General features: G+C 35.6%; 1 protein-coding gene and 1 pseudogene across 4 annotated transcripts in view; one reads left to right on the top strand and one right to left on the bottom strand.

Moving 5' to 3' along the window:
* Positions 1-19,243, top strand: part of Diaph2 (diaphanous related formin 2) — a 748,266-nt gene that overhangs the window by 709,504 nt on the left and 19,519 nt on the right. The window lies entirely within an intron of this gene.
* Positions 15,009-18,586, bottom strand: LOC102928534 (protein cornichon homolog 1 pseudogene; annotated as a pseudogene).

The raw sequence follows: 19,243 nt of genomic DNA, 5'->3' as shown, positions 1-19,243 counted from the left end.
AGACCATTCCCCAGCACCCTGCTGTATCTTTAGTACTAAACTTTCAAATCATTATCTTTCTTGAGGATCTGCTTTGCCTTAGAGGTACTCTGACATTTGCTCAGACTTCCCATTGGACCTTGCAGACATTTCCAGATCATGACAGTGTCAATTGATATCACAGTTTTAAACATCATCAGAATGGTTTGTGCTAAAGAATAAAAAGAAAATAGCAAAATAAAGTCAAAGCTGTTTCCTTTGTGCTCATTAATACTACATAGCAATTGTCTACTATGACTATAACCAGAAAATCATGAATTATCTCAAAGCATCCAAATATGGCGAACCAACAATAAAAAAGATACATAATAACCCATTTGAAAAGATTATCTATTTTTAAATGGACTTTGTTCTTAATAGAGTAAGTATAATGAAACTTTAGAGTTATCTAGGAAGCTAGTATAAGGTATTCATAAACAACTTTACAACATCCTGTTTCATACCCTTAAGAAATGGATGAGCATAGTAAGACAAAAATATTCTCTTCATTTCGCAGCTGTAGAGACTGAGAATTTGAAAGGCCACCTGACTTATTAATGCTTTCCTGCTTGAATGAGACTGAGCTAGATTTGATCCTAAACTTCCCAAGCCTTAATTCAGTGATTTTTCCTTCTTCTACTTATCCAGTTTGACCTTTTTTTTTTTTTTGAAAATTTTCCTCAGGGAGAGCAAAACAGTTATTAATACTCCAATACATGGTTCAAATTCACAGTCCCTACCCAAAGTAAGCATAATTGGAATGTACAAATTAACTTTGTTTATGGCAATACAAAACAAAACACACTCTTAGTATGATATCTCCTTTGTGTGGTAAAATAGCTTCAACAAGCTTTTACCCATCTTGTCTTCATTATTTTCAGTTAAAACATCCACAGAAAAATTGCAATTCTGCTAATAGAATTTTTAATTTCATAATTGTCACTCATACAATTGAGACATCTCTAAGAAAGCTAGTAATACATTTTCTGTAATCTTAACATCTTAAAAGCCAGTATTATAAAAATTAATAAGGCTTCCTAAAGTAGGAAATAAAAACTTTAAAATGAAGTAATGATAAACATTAAACTCTTGAAATATGTAGGGGACATACAGAATTAGAAAGCAACCTGGAAGGGGGACCAGTTGTAAGGATTGATAAAATGAAAGTGGATATTTAGTAGACTAATCTTCAGTTTTGCCAGGAATGACTACTAATGTGTCTAATTCTTGTCTGATATTGTGGTGTACTTTTCATTATCAATGTAAGACGGGGTAAATGTTTTCTAAAAAGAAAAAGATACCATCTATCACTGTAAGGATGTGCTTTTTTAAATTGGGGAATAATTTTACACTTAATATTTCTCCTTCAATTCTAAACACTAGCACTTTGATGAATTTGAGGAGGTAATTTATTGCATGAAAAAGGTATAGAAAGTGAAGTAAAGGGTTTGCAGTTGATACTCAGCTATTCTGAGTTCACTGACAGCAAAATGCCAAGCTGCCAGGGATCCACTGCAGGAAGCTCTTGTGAGGCTCCTGAGTGGGCCGAGAAGTGGCAGAATAGCTTCAGTGTGGATGAGGTAATGCATTTAGGGAAAAAAAAATAAAAATAAGAGAAGCTGGCCTGCTTTCTCCGGCTGCCAGTCTCTGACTTCCCAGCTTCTATCTTGAGAGTGACTAGGAATGACTGACAACTATTCCATTGAAAACTTAGCACAGGAAGGAGATATAGCCACAGTGGTTGTCATTCTGTTGATTAGCATCACCAAAGACACTGATGTCCAAATGGGAAGCATTTTATTCCTTAGTTCAGAGTAGGATCATAGGCTATAGGAAATATTGCAAGTCATTATAGTTACTGATTTAAAAAAATCACTTTCCTGAAGTCCCTATTTCTTAATATTGTCACAGTGGGAATTGTCTCAACATAAATTCTGGAGGGACACAGATTCAAACCACAACAAACAGTAGACTAATAATATTCCAGATGTGACTGGTTGGAAAAGGAGAGTATATATAGCTTAGGGAACTAACATGCTTTAGAAAGTAAAGTGAGGGGCTGCAGAGATGGCTCAGCAATTAAGAGCTTGTACTGCTCTTACACAGGATCCAAGTTCACTTCTCAGCACCCACACTGAGGGGCCCACAACTGCCTGTAACTCCAGTTCCAGGAGATCTGAAGACTCACATGCGTATATCCTTGCACAAATATACACATGATATAATTAAATATAAAATACATCTTTTTTTTAAAGTAAAGTGATTCAGGTTAATTCATGCCCTGTAGACACACAGTCACTGTAAGTGAAGCAAAAGAAGACAACTCATTCCTTTCTCCAAAGCATTGCTTCAAGAATCTCATCAGAACTAGAATCATGGGACTAAATAGAACATGAGTGTGGTATTCTTCGTGTTTTCAGTTTAAAAATGTATTAAAAATAAAAAATGCATTAAAAGAGTGAGAATTGAAGATGGTAATACATTTATGGATTACAAGATGGATTACTTGTTCTTGTCCTACTTCTGACTTCACCTTTGTTTTACATCAAATGCCATCCTTTCAGAGTCACAGACCTGAAGATGCTCACTCCGAATTTGTGAAAAGCATATGGCATGATGGTTCAGGTTATGGACTCTCAAAGTCCACAGATGTTCATGCTTATTAACTGCATGATCTTGAGTAAGGTTTTTAATTTCTTGGAGGCTCACTCCTCATTTGAAAGAAAAATCTTTTCATAACATCTATCATACAGGATTGCTTGGAGAATTACTAATATGTCAGTTATTTCACACAGTACATGGCACAGAGCAGATGACAGTTAAGCAGCTTACTTAATGGATTCAAAAGGCCATGATTAATACAATGGTTCAGACAGTCTTCATCTTCCTAATAAAGTTTTCTGAAATTTAACTGTCAATTGTGAATATATATGGAATTTGGGGAATATAAGATGCCTAATTATGCTATTCAGTTTAGTTCCACAGATATAATCAAATTGCATATGATATAGAAAAATACCTTCATGGAAATATTTGGCTTTTCACTCCATTGTTCCATTTTGTAAAAATAGTTTAATTCAAGCATTCACTCTTATCTCTGACATTAGTGTTTCCAACAGCTCTAACACCAATTTTTGAACCACCTAACAGTTCTCCAGAGCATTCCTGTCCAAGTACATAGTACAATATAGCACTTTAAACTATATAGAATTGCATCATTGTCATTTTATGCCAAACCATAAATGTCCATTTGTATGACAAGTTTTTTTCCATTTGTCCTACATGTATATATTTTCTTGTTTACAATGATATCCAACATTCAGATAGATAAGATCCTAACTTATAAATGGTTGTTAGTTCTATGTTAAATGACATTATCTCCACTTCCCCCAATTTTGTAAATTTACATCCATAAGCATGTGAAACTCTTATCAGTTGAAGTTATTCCAGAGTTAATATGTGGTCTGCAAGCAGTAATTTTAAGTTAAAAATAATCTAGAAAATGTCCTTCATAGTTAAAGACTTTGTAAGGACTTGAATACAGGCAGGTTCCTTTTTGCTGTGTGACAGCTGATAGCAAGCAAGAGTAGAGTATGTTTTTCATTTGGAAAGATAAGAATAAGAAATTTCTTGAAATATTTGTCCAATGAAGACTTTCAATCATTCAACTTTTATAGGTGGACTTTTCTGTCCTGCCAGCCAGTTCCTATATACCCACAGTGAGACTTATTATTAATTATAAATGCTCAGCCAATAGCTCAGGCTTGTTACTAGCTTACATTTTAAATTAAACCATATTTCTTACCTATGCTCTGCCATGTGGCTTGGTACCTTTTTTCAGTACGGCAAGATCATCTCTTTTTCTCCACATCTTCTTGGGATTCTCAAACTCCTCCTCTTCTTTGCACTCTCTTTTTGTCTACAAGTCCCGCCTAGTCTCTACCTGTCCAACTATTAGCCAGTCAGCTTCTTTATTAACCCAATCGCAGTGACATATATATATTCATATATTCACACAGTGTAAGGGAATATTCCACATTCTTTCTTATTTTTCTTAATTGCATCCTTAGATTAAGAGCTTATATGGTCTAAAAAGATGAAACAAAGTTTGTGCCATTGGCAATTTTTAGACTTTGGAAAATATTTGGTTGTAGAAACTATATTGAATCTGTGCCATGTATAAAATATTTGCAGAAAGGAAGATATGAGTTGTAGCCCCTGTGCTCAGCTGTCTTAAACAAATTCACCAACAAATCCAGTTATGTTCATACTGGACATAATGTGTTTGTGGAACCTGCAGTTATGTGTCATGAGGCAGTTGACATTGTAGGAAAAGTGAAGAGAGAAAATTTATGTGTAAAACATCTTATATAATGATCATATGAAAAACATTTTTGCTACTAAATAAAAATGCAAATTAAAGTAACAGTAAACTAGCAGCATATATATTTTTATAGTGAGCTGTTGGAGTAATTATAGGGAAACAGGTTCATTTGATGGTGGTAAGATTGCTTGACAAATCATGAAAATGTGTATAGGAAACAATGTTAAGTGAAAGAATAAAATCACAAGAGAGTATATAAACACTGATTATATCTATGATAATGCATGTATGTTGACATCTATTGGAAAAGGATTTGAAAGAATGTAAGAGTTTAATGTTCATTTGCATTTTCTTTCTAGAACAGTTATTTATTTAAGTGCATACTAATTTGAAAAGAATGAAATGAAAAATGAGTCTCCATCCCTCCCGTAAAACAAATCCACATGTACACAACTTTGCAAATAGATTGTAGTGGAATATGATGTTCATTGTTTGTAATATTGCAACATTATCTATAAATCAAAGACTTAATTGAAGTTGTAGCTCCTTTCTTTATCTACTAGAAGTCTGAAGAAGTATTTTTTGATCACTGTTTATTATAGTAATGAGAAAACAAATCTTTTCCTCATAAATCCTGACTATCGTGCTTGAAATCTTTCCACAGTGTCAATCCTTTGCTTCCAATAAATAAATATAAACAGTATAAGCTTGTTATTACCTTATTTCCTCTCATTCCTCTTAATACTCAGTTGCTCTTTCTTGAACTTATAAGCTGTTTGAGGGACCTGCAGGCTGGTGTCATAAGGCAGTTGAAGTAGGGAAAACATGATAGAAAACTTCCCCTTTCTCCCTGAGGTTGATATACTGAGCATTCAGATATGAAAATTCAGATTTGTATGTAGCAAATGCATTCAGTATATTGAATAACGACTATGTACCAAGAATCATGCCTCTGTGTCACTCCATAGTGAATATGTCACTTGCTAGTAACCATTTGAGACATTTGAGATCATCATCTGAAGTTGTTCTAAGAATCCAGCCCAGCAAATGCTTCCTTCCTCTGATGTGCCCCTGTAAGTGGCTGCTTGCTACTAGAAAGAAGCTGCTCTGTCTGCTTTGGGTTATAGTTTAGTTTAAAACATATAACATATTTTTTTAGAAAGCAGCATATTTTAAAGAAATCTTTTTAAAAAATAAGTGAACTGTTTTTCCTCGTTAAAAATGTATATTGTTGCTATAAAATTCCTTTATAAGTGCATTTGGAAATTTTGATACAAAGCAGTTTAAAATTATATAAGCAATTTAAATGGAATCCAAACATGAAGCAAAGCTCTCTTCTACTTTAATGATTTTAATTAAATAAAGTTATGAGCTGATAAAACTTTTCTGAAGTTTTATTAAGAAATGAGCATGATATTGGCATAGTGACCAAAAACAGTGGGAAGTTAATTTATTATCACATGAACTCCAAATATTACAAATTATGAAAAAAATTCATAAACCCATAAATAATAATTTCTAAGCCAAAAATAATAATAATAAGCTATCTCAGTGGTTCTTAACTTTAATAATGTTGTGACCCTTTAATAAGTTCCTCGTGTTGGGATGATTCCCAACCATAGTTATTTTGTTGCTACTTTATAACTGTAATTTTGCTACTGTAATTAATCATAATGCAAATATCTGATATGCAGGATATCTGATATGCTACCTCCAAAGATAGCAACCCACAGGTGGAGAACCACCGAGCTACTGGACTATGTAAATGGTACCATCAATGGATGCTTGAAACAGTAATGCTTTGTAACGTGGAGGAAGTTTTCTCAGTTATCATGTGGCATCATTAAGATTGCACTGAGCTATGGAGATGGCTCAGTAGATAAAGCATTTGCTGCCAAGGAGAAGGATCTGAGTTCAGATTCCCAGAGTAGACTTAAAGCTGGGCACAGTTGAATGTACATTCCTCATCCCACCATTCCAACAGCAAGATGAGAGATATAGTAGAAGGCACAGCAGCTTCCAGTCCAATAGCCTACACGATGGCAAACAAAAGACCTTGCCTAAAATAAGGCAGAAAGCAAGAAACAACAAACACCTGAGATTGTCTTCTGAGCATCACATGTTCTTGGTGGCATACACATGCTCACTTGCACATAAACATACACATGCACAAGCATCATATACACAAAAATTAAGAAAAACAGATGTCATTGATAAAAGAAACTAACCTGGAAATGCAAGTCAGTTGATAGTGTGCTTGACTGGCATGTATAATACCCAGAGTTCAGAATCCAGCACTGAAAGTGTTTGTACTGACTACTAGCTTCTATATGACTACTGGAATATCATTGAAAAAGCTACCCACTCACTAACCAGTATTTTAAGGAGGGACTAGGAAGCATTGCTGGTATGTATAGATCTTGTACACAGACTCATTGGAAAGCTGTCTTGTTTAAGATAGGGAAAAGGATATATTTGAGCAATAGGAATTTGTACCAAAATTTGATGAGACCCATTTACATAAACCATGTATGTATAAATATCCATCTCCTTTTGTTCTAGTCCTAGTAGTAAGAAAGTTAGGTAAGAAGTAATTGTTCACAAAATTATAGACTTGAAGTAAGTCAAAGGCTTATGGTGTATAGCACTTTAAAATAGATACCCAATAGTAAGTGGCATACAGAATGCATGCCAAAGGTATTGCTTTCTAGAAAATTTCTTAATACCTCTATGGAAAGTGTACAACTCATAATAATTCTGGAGAATAATTAGAGACTTTATGAAACAGAGCTCCCATTTAACTTGTTCACCTGACAGTTATCTTTGAATTAAAAATAGCCAGCTCACAGCAAAATGATGTAGATAGTGACTTGAATACTAAAGCATACTGTACATAAATAACATTAAAGTAAGGACAAAGATTGACAAAAGCAGTGACAGTAAGTACCAGTGTGATGCTGCAGCTGTGCTGTCTTTTGGCCAGCAGTGTAAACCATGATGAAATTACCTGAGAAGGCAATGCAGAGGCTTTTAACTTTCAGTCTTAATTATGGCTAATGGCTTTTAATGAAGGTATAGTATCAAACATCAGATATGTGGTTATATATGTTTAAGTCCATAGCTATTCATCCATCTCAAGGTGTATCTCACCAAGGTGCTAGCCCATATAATTATAGTCAGTTCCTCTCAAATCTTTGTATCAGTGTATACCTACAGACTTTAAATTGTTGAATATTGTATTACTATAAAATTGCAAGAGTTTCAAACTCACTGTTGCTACCTAATTACTTCACCAGAATGATTATTATTTTGAATCATCAGATGATCATTGGCTGTCATGTTCTCACTATCTTTCTTCATAAATATACATTTTATACAAGTTGAATCATATAATTATCCAATAAATGAATGATCGACCAATTATGGTTATCTGATCCATTACCTTACATCCCACTCCCTCTCAGTTTCATTTCTTCATTGTATAGAATGTGTATGACAGGTCAGTTCTCTTCCTGGAAATTAGTGTCATTGTCTATATAATGAAGGGTTGGACTTCAGTTAAATAATCTATAAATTACTTTTTCAGTTCTAAAATTCTATGTTCTTATTATTCACAAACTATTATATAAATCTGTAAGAGTTCTTATAAATATGCATGTATTTTACTTTATTGATATATATGCATTGAGAGATGCTGTGCTACCAGATTTTTTTTTCTGCTGTGGAATTACTGGATTTGAGAATGTGTAGCCTGTGAAAAGAAAGTTACGGGCAATCAGTTTTCCATTGATAGTTAAGTAATAGATAGTTTTCACTGTCTTTGTAAAGGATCAGTTGAGGACAAAAGGTCTGAATATTACCAAATCCCAGATCAGGTAATATTATGATGTACCAAAAAATACTGCAGAGAAGATAATCATTTGATGTAAAATTTCTGCCCATCTGAACATGGAGGGAGATACAAAACTAGAGTAAAACATCTCACAACTCAATAGGGATGTACTTTATGTACTAACACATACTTGCTAATTATTACTGATATTTTTATCTTTTTCTTCCAAAGAAAATATCCACACTTGGCCTATAGGAGATGTACTTATTATTGGCCTTCTAAGAATGTGGCCATCATCATTTCTGCCAAAGTTAGTACATAGCACAAATGTGTAGGAAGCTAGTTTTGTGTACCAACATGTACCTAAAGACTCGCTGCCTCCCCTTCTTGGTGCTAGAATTTATAGTCCAAATATACTAGGATCTTGTGAATTATGTTATGAATACTAATACTTATTTTATAAAATGTATTTCTGTTGGGATGAAGAGAAGGCTCCAAAATCAGGAACTCTTGCTGTATAATCATGAAGACTGGAATTTGAATCTCAGCATTCAAGTAATAAGTTGCCTCAGAGGATCATATAGAGTGATAGAAAATGTGTGACACCCTTTCTGTCCTCCACACACAAGTGGGCACACACACACATGCACTCTTATGCATTTACACACAAACAAATAGTCCTTTTATTTATTTTAGAAGATTTATTTTATTTATTATGCGTGTGTGTGTGTGTGTGTGTGTGTGTATGTTTATACATGCACACCCACACTCACGTGTATATAGTGCTCATTGAGATCAGAAACTACAGTCAGTTATCAGACAATTGTAAAACCATTCTACATGGGTGCTGGGAGCCCTGCTCTGATCCTCTGAAAGAGCACCAAGCCCTGAGCCATCAATCTCTTAACTCCTAAATAGATCTTTTTTAAAAAATACTTACATTGATTCTACGTGACTATTTTGCACAAGTTCAAAATCTAGTCACAGTAGTTGGGCACAGATATATAGTGAACAAGTAATAACTGGACCATGAAATCTAATATCAAATCTGAGATCTTTAAAGTTTCCTCTAAGGATTTGATAAGGTAAGGGTGGACATTAAGGATGATAAGGCACTCAGGAAAGAACCAATCTTAAAGTTTGCTGTATTTTTTAAAAATTTTCCTCATAGCATATGCAATTCCATTTAAATATTGCAAAAAGCTGAATTGCAAATGTTAACCCAAACATGAATAAAAAATGTTAATATTTTATTTAGCCTAAAAAAAATAGTAGTTATGGATAGACTGCTTTTAGGATTCTTGTATTATGTAATACATCATTTTACATTGCAAACAAAGAGGACTGTCCCTGTTATTATACAATAAGAAACCTTGTTTTGAGTGCATTAAAAATAGAGTAGATGATGATTGCATTATTAGGGGAAGAGCCGTTGCCTTCTGATAGTCCATTGGTACATGTAGTGTTGGGATAGGAGATATGATGGCTGCTTTCTGTGAAGCGATAAAAGGACACAAACTCAGAGAAATTTTTCCCAGCTGTTGGTATTAAAGAAATTCTTTTATATAGAAGAAGGGCTTCTTTTCTTTCAGGTTCTTTCTGCTTTTGCTCCTGCCTCTGAATTCATCGCTTTCATGTGGCATGCAAAGTGTCTGTGCATGGCAGCCTGTAACTTCTGTTATTTAAACTGCCAACTGTTAAAATGGATTAAGTTGAACCGGAGGAGGAAAATTGCCCCACAAAGGCAAATGTATTTTTACACCCTTCTTTAATAAAAGATTGTAAGGAATAGCTTGAAAGTTTCCCGTCACACCTTCATCTCCGATGGTTAGACTGTAGCTGTGTGCAAGAATCATTATTGACTTCTGTCAGAGAGTTTGGGAGTGAGGGTAAAGAGACTCTTCTCTGACTTTTCTGTGTGCTTTGTCAAATCAGGTACTTTGAGCAGAAGTGCGAAGTGAAGGCTGATGCCAGGGAGTGCCTGGAAGCAGAAACTTGTGCTACTCTCTTGTGACTTCCTTCCTCATTTATTTATTTATTTATTATTTGTTAAGGAGTCCAATTAGATTGTAAAGTGATGGGAATATGACTGGACACAAACACGTTTATTACAGGCTCAGCCACCCTTACCATATCATTAGTGAAAGGAGGCAAGGGGCAAGGGGGACCATTTTGATGTCAGTTCCATGCGTTTAAAGGACAAATGCTTTCACTGATGAGAGATAAACTGGCATCTGTAAAACTTAAGGGACCAGTGACACTTTAATGCCTTCTTTTCCTCTAGGTAAACACAGCTTTTTAAGAGTCATCAATGAAAACTAAAGTAATAGGGAATGTTAGAGTTGCTTTTAAAGAGACCAGTTATTAATCAACTATGACTTATTTCTCTCTCAAGATGATTTTTTATGCCAAGGACGTGCAATTGCTGATATACCATGTTGCTATACTTAATTCTTAAATCCAATATTTAAGAGCTGTATATGCTTTATATTAAAGACTGTAATTTGACCATAACATTCAACTAACAAGAGATTGTGTTCCTTACACATCAACTCTGAACTTGGTCCCACTTTCTGACTTCTCTTTTTCATCCTTACAGAAGAATTTCTATGATTGGCCAGCTCTGCAAAGCATTTTATTTGTCCTTTTGAACATTAGCTACATTAAGGATTGGAATGTTTTATAACAGAGATACAAGATTTAACTTCTACCTCTTTCCTACCCCCGACCACAGCTACATTGCTTTTAGCATTGTATATTCCAGGGATGAGAGTCATCACCAAGGCATGACTGGTACCATGGAGAAATCTAAGCAGAAGAGCTATTCCAGGAAATTAGAGTATCTGTGCCCAGCATGGATCATGGCTCTGCTCTACTTCCCAGTTTCTAACATATCCTCATAGTCATTTCTTCTATATTGTGATTCTTTTAAGTGAAGCACTTTTAGATGTCCCACATGGTTTAAAACAAATCAGAAATTCATGTCCTAAATGTTTCGTTAGTCAGAATAATTAAGTTGATCAGTTCGGGGAGCACTGGAAGCAAAATAATGGGGTCATTGAAGCAGTCAAGCTCTAATGGGAACCTGAGCTCATTCAGATATCAAATCTAATAATTGTTGTACACCTGTATGCACAGTCCCATTGAGCAAATTCACATTAAAGGCTTAGTGGAACAGTTTCAATGCTCTGTTCCGGAGGGACTTGCTACTGTTTTCACAAGAAAGCACTGGATTTTTCTTGGCAGTATGTTTTCTTGTGATGTGTTAACTAGATTCTGTGTGTGTGTGTGTGTGTGTGTGTGTGTGTGTGTGTGTGTGTGTTGGTACTCTAGGCATACCTGGGGAGTAAGAAGAGGGATATTTGCTTTCCTAGGCACAGTCTTCTTACCATGTGAAGACAATAAAGATGTTCTCAGGCACTTGTTACCACAAGAAACATGCAATAACTGAAGTCACTGAAGTGTTCGGAGGCAAGGGGAGTGAATGGTCTGTTATCCTATACAACCTTCTGGAAAATGAGCATCATTTAACCCCTTCTCTCCATAAAATAGAATGCTATCAAGAAGGATTTCTGTTACTGAATAAGAAAGTAGCAATTAGGCATTCTATAGAAAGGTGAGGTTTCATTTCTCAGGTGTCACTATAGAGCTGGAAGAGCAAATTGACTGCCTGTGATTCTCCCACAAGATAACTAAGGAGAGTTGACAGACCTAAAAAAATTAAAGATCTAAAGAATGGAACGATGAATTTACTTCTGCCCTATAATGACCATTGAACTAATCTCCAATAGACCTCTCATATTAAAGGCTTCAAAGCATGGTGGAAGATTTAGAAGATGTGTAGTGTTTCTTGGACAACTATGAAAGACAGATATGATTTGCTTTCTTTACCAGAAAAGGCAATTGAGGCTGAACTGACTTAACAAATGAATACTTTTCATGCCACAGCACATATGTATGGGTACACACATACAAACTTAAATGAATGTTGCACTCTATAATATTCTTACTTTTTCTGGGGAAAAACAAAGGAATGTGTTCACTTGTGTATTCATTTAGATATAATTTCCTATGCCTATTCTAGGTACTAAGATAACAAGTAAAATGAAAGTTCTTGCCTTTGTACAGTTTGTAGTGAAAGGGGCAGGGATTAGACAGGAACAATCATGGTATAAACCTCAAGCTGAGTCTTAATAATAAGTCAGAATTTCTTGGGTAAGAAATGAAAAAAAAAACAGAATAATCCAATAAAGAGGCGGATAGTTGGAAACATCATATATTCAGGGAAGAGCCAAATGCTTAGCATTGCTGGAATATAGATACAAAAACTAGAAAGTCAAGTGGATATTGTGAAGAGCCATTTCAGGATGTAACTTTCAGTAATGTGATCAGACATGCCTTCATAGAATGACCATTTCCTAACAATGTGGAAGGTTGACTGAACGAGGGTAAGACCAAGGCAGGAAAGATTTAATAATATAGGCAATAGTGACCAGCAAGCTGGTTCAGTGGGTAAAAGGACTTTTCACACAAGCTTGATAACTGAAACACATGGTAAGAAGGAGTGAACCAACTCCTGAAAGTTGTCCTCTAACATCCACTACATGAGCTGTAGCACATGCTTGTGTATACACACACACCCAAATAATAATAATAATGATAATAAATATTTTAATGTTAAAAAGAAGTGTAGAGCTTAGTGGGCATGATAATGAGGAAACAGATCCAAGAATGGGTCAGGAGTTAGGAATGGTATATAATTCTAGCACTTAGGAGACTCATTAGGTAAAGTGTGACTTCAAGGCCAATCAAGGCTATACAACATGCTTCTCTCAAAAGGAAAATTATTCAGTAATTATAAGTAACTGATTTGCTGAGTAGAAAAAAGACATCTGTGATTACTTATTTGTGTATTAATTCATTTTATGTGTTGGTGTAGAATGGCTATATTAGTTTCTAGGGCTACGATAGCAAAGCCCCTCAAACTGAGTATCATAAACAACAAGAATGTACCGTTTTTTTAGTTCTGGATGCTGGAAAACTAGGATCAAGATATGAACCTGGCCATGCTCCCTCAGAAGGTATTAGGAAAGGACCTGGTCTGGACTTTTCTCCTAGTTCCTGGTGGTTTTATGGGTAGAAACATTGAACTGGTTCTTCCCTTCGTCCTCAAATGTTACTCTCTCTTAATGTATGTTTGTTTCCAATTTATTCCTTGTTGTAATGATATGAATTATAAGCTATTAGGTGCCATGCTGATGATTTAATTTTATTTTGAGATAAGGTCTTTCTATGCAGGCATTACTGGCCTTAACCTCTCTATATAGCTGTGTCTAGCTTCAAATTTACTATGTAGCCTAAGCTAGACTGGATCTCCTAATTCTCCTGTCTTTGTCTCATGAATGCGGAGGTTACACCATACTCACCCTACTACCTTCGTTTATCTTGTCTACCTCAACAAAGATGCTATCATCTCCAAGTCATATCATTCTTGTATATAAGTAGTTAAGTACTCAAAAAATAGAAATTTAAAGGAAAAACAATTCAACAAATAACATGGTCCAAATGTTTAAAGCAAGGAAATATGAAAAGGGGTAAAACAACTGAAAAGGAGTAAAACACCTGAAAAGGAGGAAATCGGTCTAGTTTAAATATTTACTATAAGGTAGCTTTAGTACAATCAGGAGAAATATTAAAAGATGATCAAAGCTATAACTTAGAATCTAGGAAATTCAGAGTTTAGATCCATTACCATGCAGAAGCAAGAATAGTTGAAGTTTTCCACATAGATGGATATACCCATGAACAGTAGCTTATGGAAAATACATAGAATATCATGGAACAGGGCAAAGAATAAACACACAAGATCACTTATTCATGGGGAAGAAATGAGGGAACTCCCTCTTTCATGCAATATAGAGGGATAATAGTCAAGTCGACAGAAAAAGAAATCCTACTCTTCTTACTGTTGTGTCCATACATAATCATCTACAGTGATAACTGAGGAAACCTACCATGTTTCCCACAAGTCAGATATACATTTTAAGTTCACCAGAAGCACCTTGTATCTACAGCTAATTTATATATTTATATTTATTTATATTTAAATTATATTATAATTTATATCTAGCCCTCTAAACAAAGCTCCCAATGGACCCAGGGCTGTCAGTAATTAATGCAATCATTTGGAGGGTTATGGCTGTTCCTTAAGAGTGCAAGTTCAACCTGTCAACACCAGAGGTAATCATTTTATATTAATTTATACGTCATTCCATTTAAAGTCTTTATCCAAGTATAACATATGAAAACAGTCTTTCCACAAGCAAAAAATGTGGAAACATTTAAAAATAAGGAGTCGTTTTTTTTTATTTTTTAGTAAATTTATTTTACAACATCATTTAGTTCAACATAATAGCCACAGATTCCCCTGTTCTCCCACTCTCGCCCCCCTCCCCCTCCCCCCACCCCACCCCCCATTCCCACCTCCCCCAGATCAAGCACAAGCACTGGGAGTCTAATTAGTGAGAAAGAGGAGGGTTTATATGAGCGAGAATTGTTGAAGCCAAGGTTGGATAAAGCACCGGGACAAATAACCAAATGAATGGAAGCACAGGATCTATGAACCAAAGGCTGAGGGGCCCCCAACTGGATCAGGCCCCCTGATCGGGTGAGACAGTCATTTGGCTTGATCTGTTTGGGAGGCAGCTGTGCGTTGGTGCCGGGTCCGGGGCTCGTTGCATGAGGAGTCGTTTTTTAAAGTAACTGATCAGATTCCATAGGCTACTCTTGGAAACAGGGCCTTTCTAATACAATCCCTTCATTAGTGATGTTTTGCATGCACTTAACTGGACTGATTCTTCTGTGTTGTTCTATGAGCTCACTAAAACATAGATCATGCCATATAGGTAGTAAAAAAAAGGGGGGGGGGCTAGAAGGTAAAAAGCTAGTTTGCACCATCCTTCCTTCTGACAGTAAGCTAGAATGTCTGCGTTCATGATGGTTGTTGGGTCGCAGAGTCCAGGGCCACTCTACTCATACCTCCAAATATGATATGCCAAAAGGGGCATATTGAGACCCAGTGTGAGCTACTCTGCCGCGCAAAGAAACATGACACAGAAGAAAGCGTGGATGAGGTACTCTGGAAGAATAAGAAGACTCAGGGAATTACACTGGTCTGTAGGATTCTTGTAATCAGTCTTCAGCTCATCAAATGCTATGATGTGCCAGATGGCGAAGAAGATGAGCGCCGCGGTGAGCAGCAGCACCAGCATATAGCAGAAGGCCGTGAAAGTGCAAGAACAGTAGTTTAAAAACATAGACCAATCAAAGGGGTAGTTTAAAGATGAAAGAACAGCAATGGCATACAAGCTGAAAGAAGTTTTGTGCCAGGCTTAATTGTTAACAATATCATGAGCTACAGTGAGGTCAAGGAAAATGAAGAGTAAAAGAAAACTATTAATATTTACTGTAGGAGTATTATATTGATTCAAGGTAAGCCTATTTGTAAATGTAGCCATTGTAGAAAATATCTTGTATTTTGGTAGAATTATACTCTATGAAATTTTCTTATATTTTACATTTTTTTCCTAAATCACTTTTTTTCTAATCCATAAGAACGTGCCTGCTACTGAAGCATCTTTCCAAAAGTAGTTCAGTAATCCTGACAGAATCTGTTAGAAGCAGTGTGTACAAATTTTGCCTTGGTCTTGAGATTTTGATATTTATGGTTATGGTTCTTTGTGACTAGTATTCAGAATAGGATAAAATGGAGCATCTCAAAATGACACTATAATCTGGTCAGTCAGGAAAGAGCCTTCCAAGGAAGTCTCTTTCACTTCAATTCATTGTCTCATTTTATGTAGTCAACAGTGGAACACTCCGGGCCACTAAATGTCATTTTATGCACTACTTCACAACTTAACCACACATATTATCCTCTTCTCTCAGTTCTCTTAAAAATTCAAGGCTATCCCTAGAAGAGTTTACAATTAGACTCATAAGAAAAGTCTCTGTTGAAAACATAGCATTTGTAAACTATTTATTATCCCACACAAATATGTATATAGGGGAACTAGTGACATATTTATGTATCTATAAATGCTCATAAAAGTTTTACTAAGAAAAAGAATCAATATGCACTTAATTCATGCCTTCTTTGCATTGAGAGAGCTCATCAAGAGGTGGTAGAGATGCATTCTGGCCTTATCCCAGTGCTGTCCTCTCATAAAGGTAGTACACAAAATGATAGTGAGGAGTATGAAGCTGTCTATAAATTAAAAGCTGAATTATAAGAAAGAAAGATAAGTGAAGGCTAAAGGTTCAGGAAGATATTCTACTTGTATTTTAAAAGATTGGTAGTTTTTAGTAGAAGGGAGGAGACAGCATAGTGCATACATAAAAATCTAACATATGGATGGCTAGCCATTTCCATAGAACACTTGTGAAGGTAAACCTAGCTAGATTCAATGGGGACAGTCAAGACTGAGGAAGAATCAGATTGGGTGGAATAGGATTTATGAACAAACAAAAAGAATCCACAAAATGCATACTTTACAAATTTCTCCTTGACATTTTCACTGCCACAGAATTTAGATCCAAATATATCACTCATCTATTCTAATCTCCCAGAGCTACTTCCTTTAGTGTGAATCTGTTCACTTTTATCCTTATGTGTTTTATCTTACGGTGAATTTTAATCTGTGAGCCCTCTGAAGTCCTTCTGAAAGTTAACTTGTAACAATTTCCTTTTACAGTTTTGTCTTTTTTTTTAACCACTTCAAATTAAGGTTGAGCCACATTAGTCTTATTTCAAATCCACTGTGGCCTTTTGAGCTGGGGAGTACTGTCTCTTTCAGAACACTGCTTACAAAGGCAGGTTGGAATATGACTTAAAGGGTGGGAAACCTCACTGTAGTGATTAATTTGGCCAGTCTAGTATTTTTAAGATTTTAGGAGTAATAAAAGAGATTTTGGGCCAATTATAGTGAGACTAGACACCTATGGTGGCCACAATAATTGATGTAAAATCATTTCTAATATATGGTTATTTCAATGAAAATAGAAACAAAAATAAACATGAATTCCTTCTGTTCTAGTTAACAAGACTATAAAAGTGATAAAAAAAATAAAACCAACATTCTTTTTATGGTCCATAGATGCAAGTCTTAATACTAGAAAGATGTGGCTTCTGATCTAGCTATATATTTTCACCTCATTGATATGTATGCAGCAAATCTGTGTAATATAACTAGGCTGGACAGAATCCCACTTTGTAAATTCAAGGCTTTGTGATAGAATTTGGGATCACTGAAGTCCATTATTGAAAAGAAACTGATAGAGATAAACTTTCATATTGTGGTTTAAATATCTACTCAATAACTGTAAAATTGGACTATTCATATGGAGACTAGGTTAGTACTGAAATCTTCATGACCGTCTAATGCATTTTTGTTTGAGTCAGGGACAGGAGAATTATTCAATGTGTATTTTCCACTCAGTTCATAACGAGTAAACACTTGCAAGTCAATCACAATGATTACTGCAGTGTCATAATACATTGGCTCTCATCCTGATCATGGTGCTGACTGCTGTGTCCTGTGTTCTCGTGTGCAATTTGCCTACACCTGTTAGGTGAAATGGTATCACACCCTGGGATAATTCCGGCAATGCAAATGTAAACACATGTGTATGTAAGCCTTGATATTGTCAATTCACTACTTATAAAGTGATGATATAAGTTATACCTATGCTGATAGTTTGTGCTATACCTTATAAACGAAAGCATACAACTTTAAATACACTTGCCTTTGGAAAATAATGGCATAGGGGTCTTCACTGACTATTTTTAATAGCATTGGCTATGAAACTGGGAATAGCTAATTTTTTTTCATATTGGACTCTTTTGCAACAGAAAATTACTCTGGGCGCCTTAAACAAAATGAGCTTCACTTCTTTCTGCATATCTGTTCACTCTTTTCTATTTATGTTAAACTTGCTTACTACCCAATTAAGCATTACCTTGTTATCACATACCATGCCATGTGTTACTTACTAGGCAACCTATGAATCAGCTGCCCCTAGGGGGCCCAGATGTTAACCATGGTCCAATCAGTGGCAGCTGGTATGGAAGGAGGCTCTTCAGTGGTGTGTGTGTGTGTGTGTGTGTGTGTGTGTGTGTGTATGTGTATGTGTGCCAGATAAGTTCTGCTGGAAATGGTGTTGGACATGTCAAGCATAGTGACCTGAAGTAACTGATTTTGCTCTAAGAAAATATCACCTCTTTCAGGGTCATGAAAAATGCAAGTGTAAGTTATATTCATTGCCTCCACTTGTTCCTCAACCTTCTGCAGTCCGGCTTCTGCTCGCCTTATTTCACTGAAATTGCTCTCATTAAGGTCTCTAATGACCTCCATATTTCTAAATCTGATAGTTTTCTGTCTTTATTTTACTGCATCTTTCTCCAGTATTTGATGTTATTGCTTGTTCCATTTTTCAAAATCTGCTCCCTTGCTTTGTGTAATGTGCACTTACTTTCTGTGTCTCTCTGAATATTTACTGTCCATATTCTTCAAAGATTCCTCTTCCTGAGCTATTCTCTTAAATATCAGTAATTCCCAGAATCTGATCAGCAAGCCATGAATCTCAATCTGTGTACTTTCCTATGTGATGGCTTCATTTACCATGCATCCAGTGAGTCCCAAATTGCTCTTAATTCTGGCAAGGCTTCTCTCCTGAACTTCAGTCATGCAGTGCTTAATGACCTGCTAGTCATCTCTGCTCAAATGTTTTGAAGGCATCTCCAGCTTGACAAATACCAAACTAAACTCATCACCTTTTCCTTGAAAGCACTTCCTCCAGCTGCAAGTCCTATCTTAGCTGATGGAACCACTATTCTTGACTATGTATAAGACTAGAAAATTAAAGTTATCGTTTATTACTTTATCTACTGTGTCCAGTTAATTCCTAATTCTTATTTGTCCTCTCAAGTTAATCTACCACATGATCATCAAATAACACTATATATTACAATTTACTCCCTATTGCATATCTGAAATTCAAGAGCCTTAAAG

The sequence above is a fragment of the Peromyscus maniculatus genome, chromosome X (assembly GCF_049852395.1).
Source record: "Peromyscus maniculatus bairdii isolate BWxNUB_F1_BW_parent chromosome X, HU_Pman_BW_mat_3.1, whole genome shotgun sequence".
NCBI classification, from domain to species: Eukaryota; Metazoa; Chordata; class Mammalia; order Rodentia; family Cricetidae; genus Peromyscus; species Peromyscus maniculatus.
The sequence above is the reverse complement of the archived record's forward strand: the minus strand, read 5'-3'. Positions and strand labels throughout refer to the sequence as shown.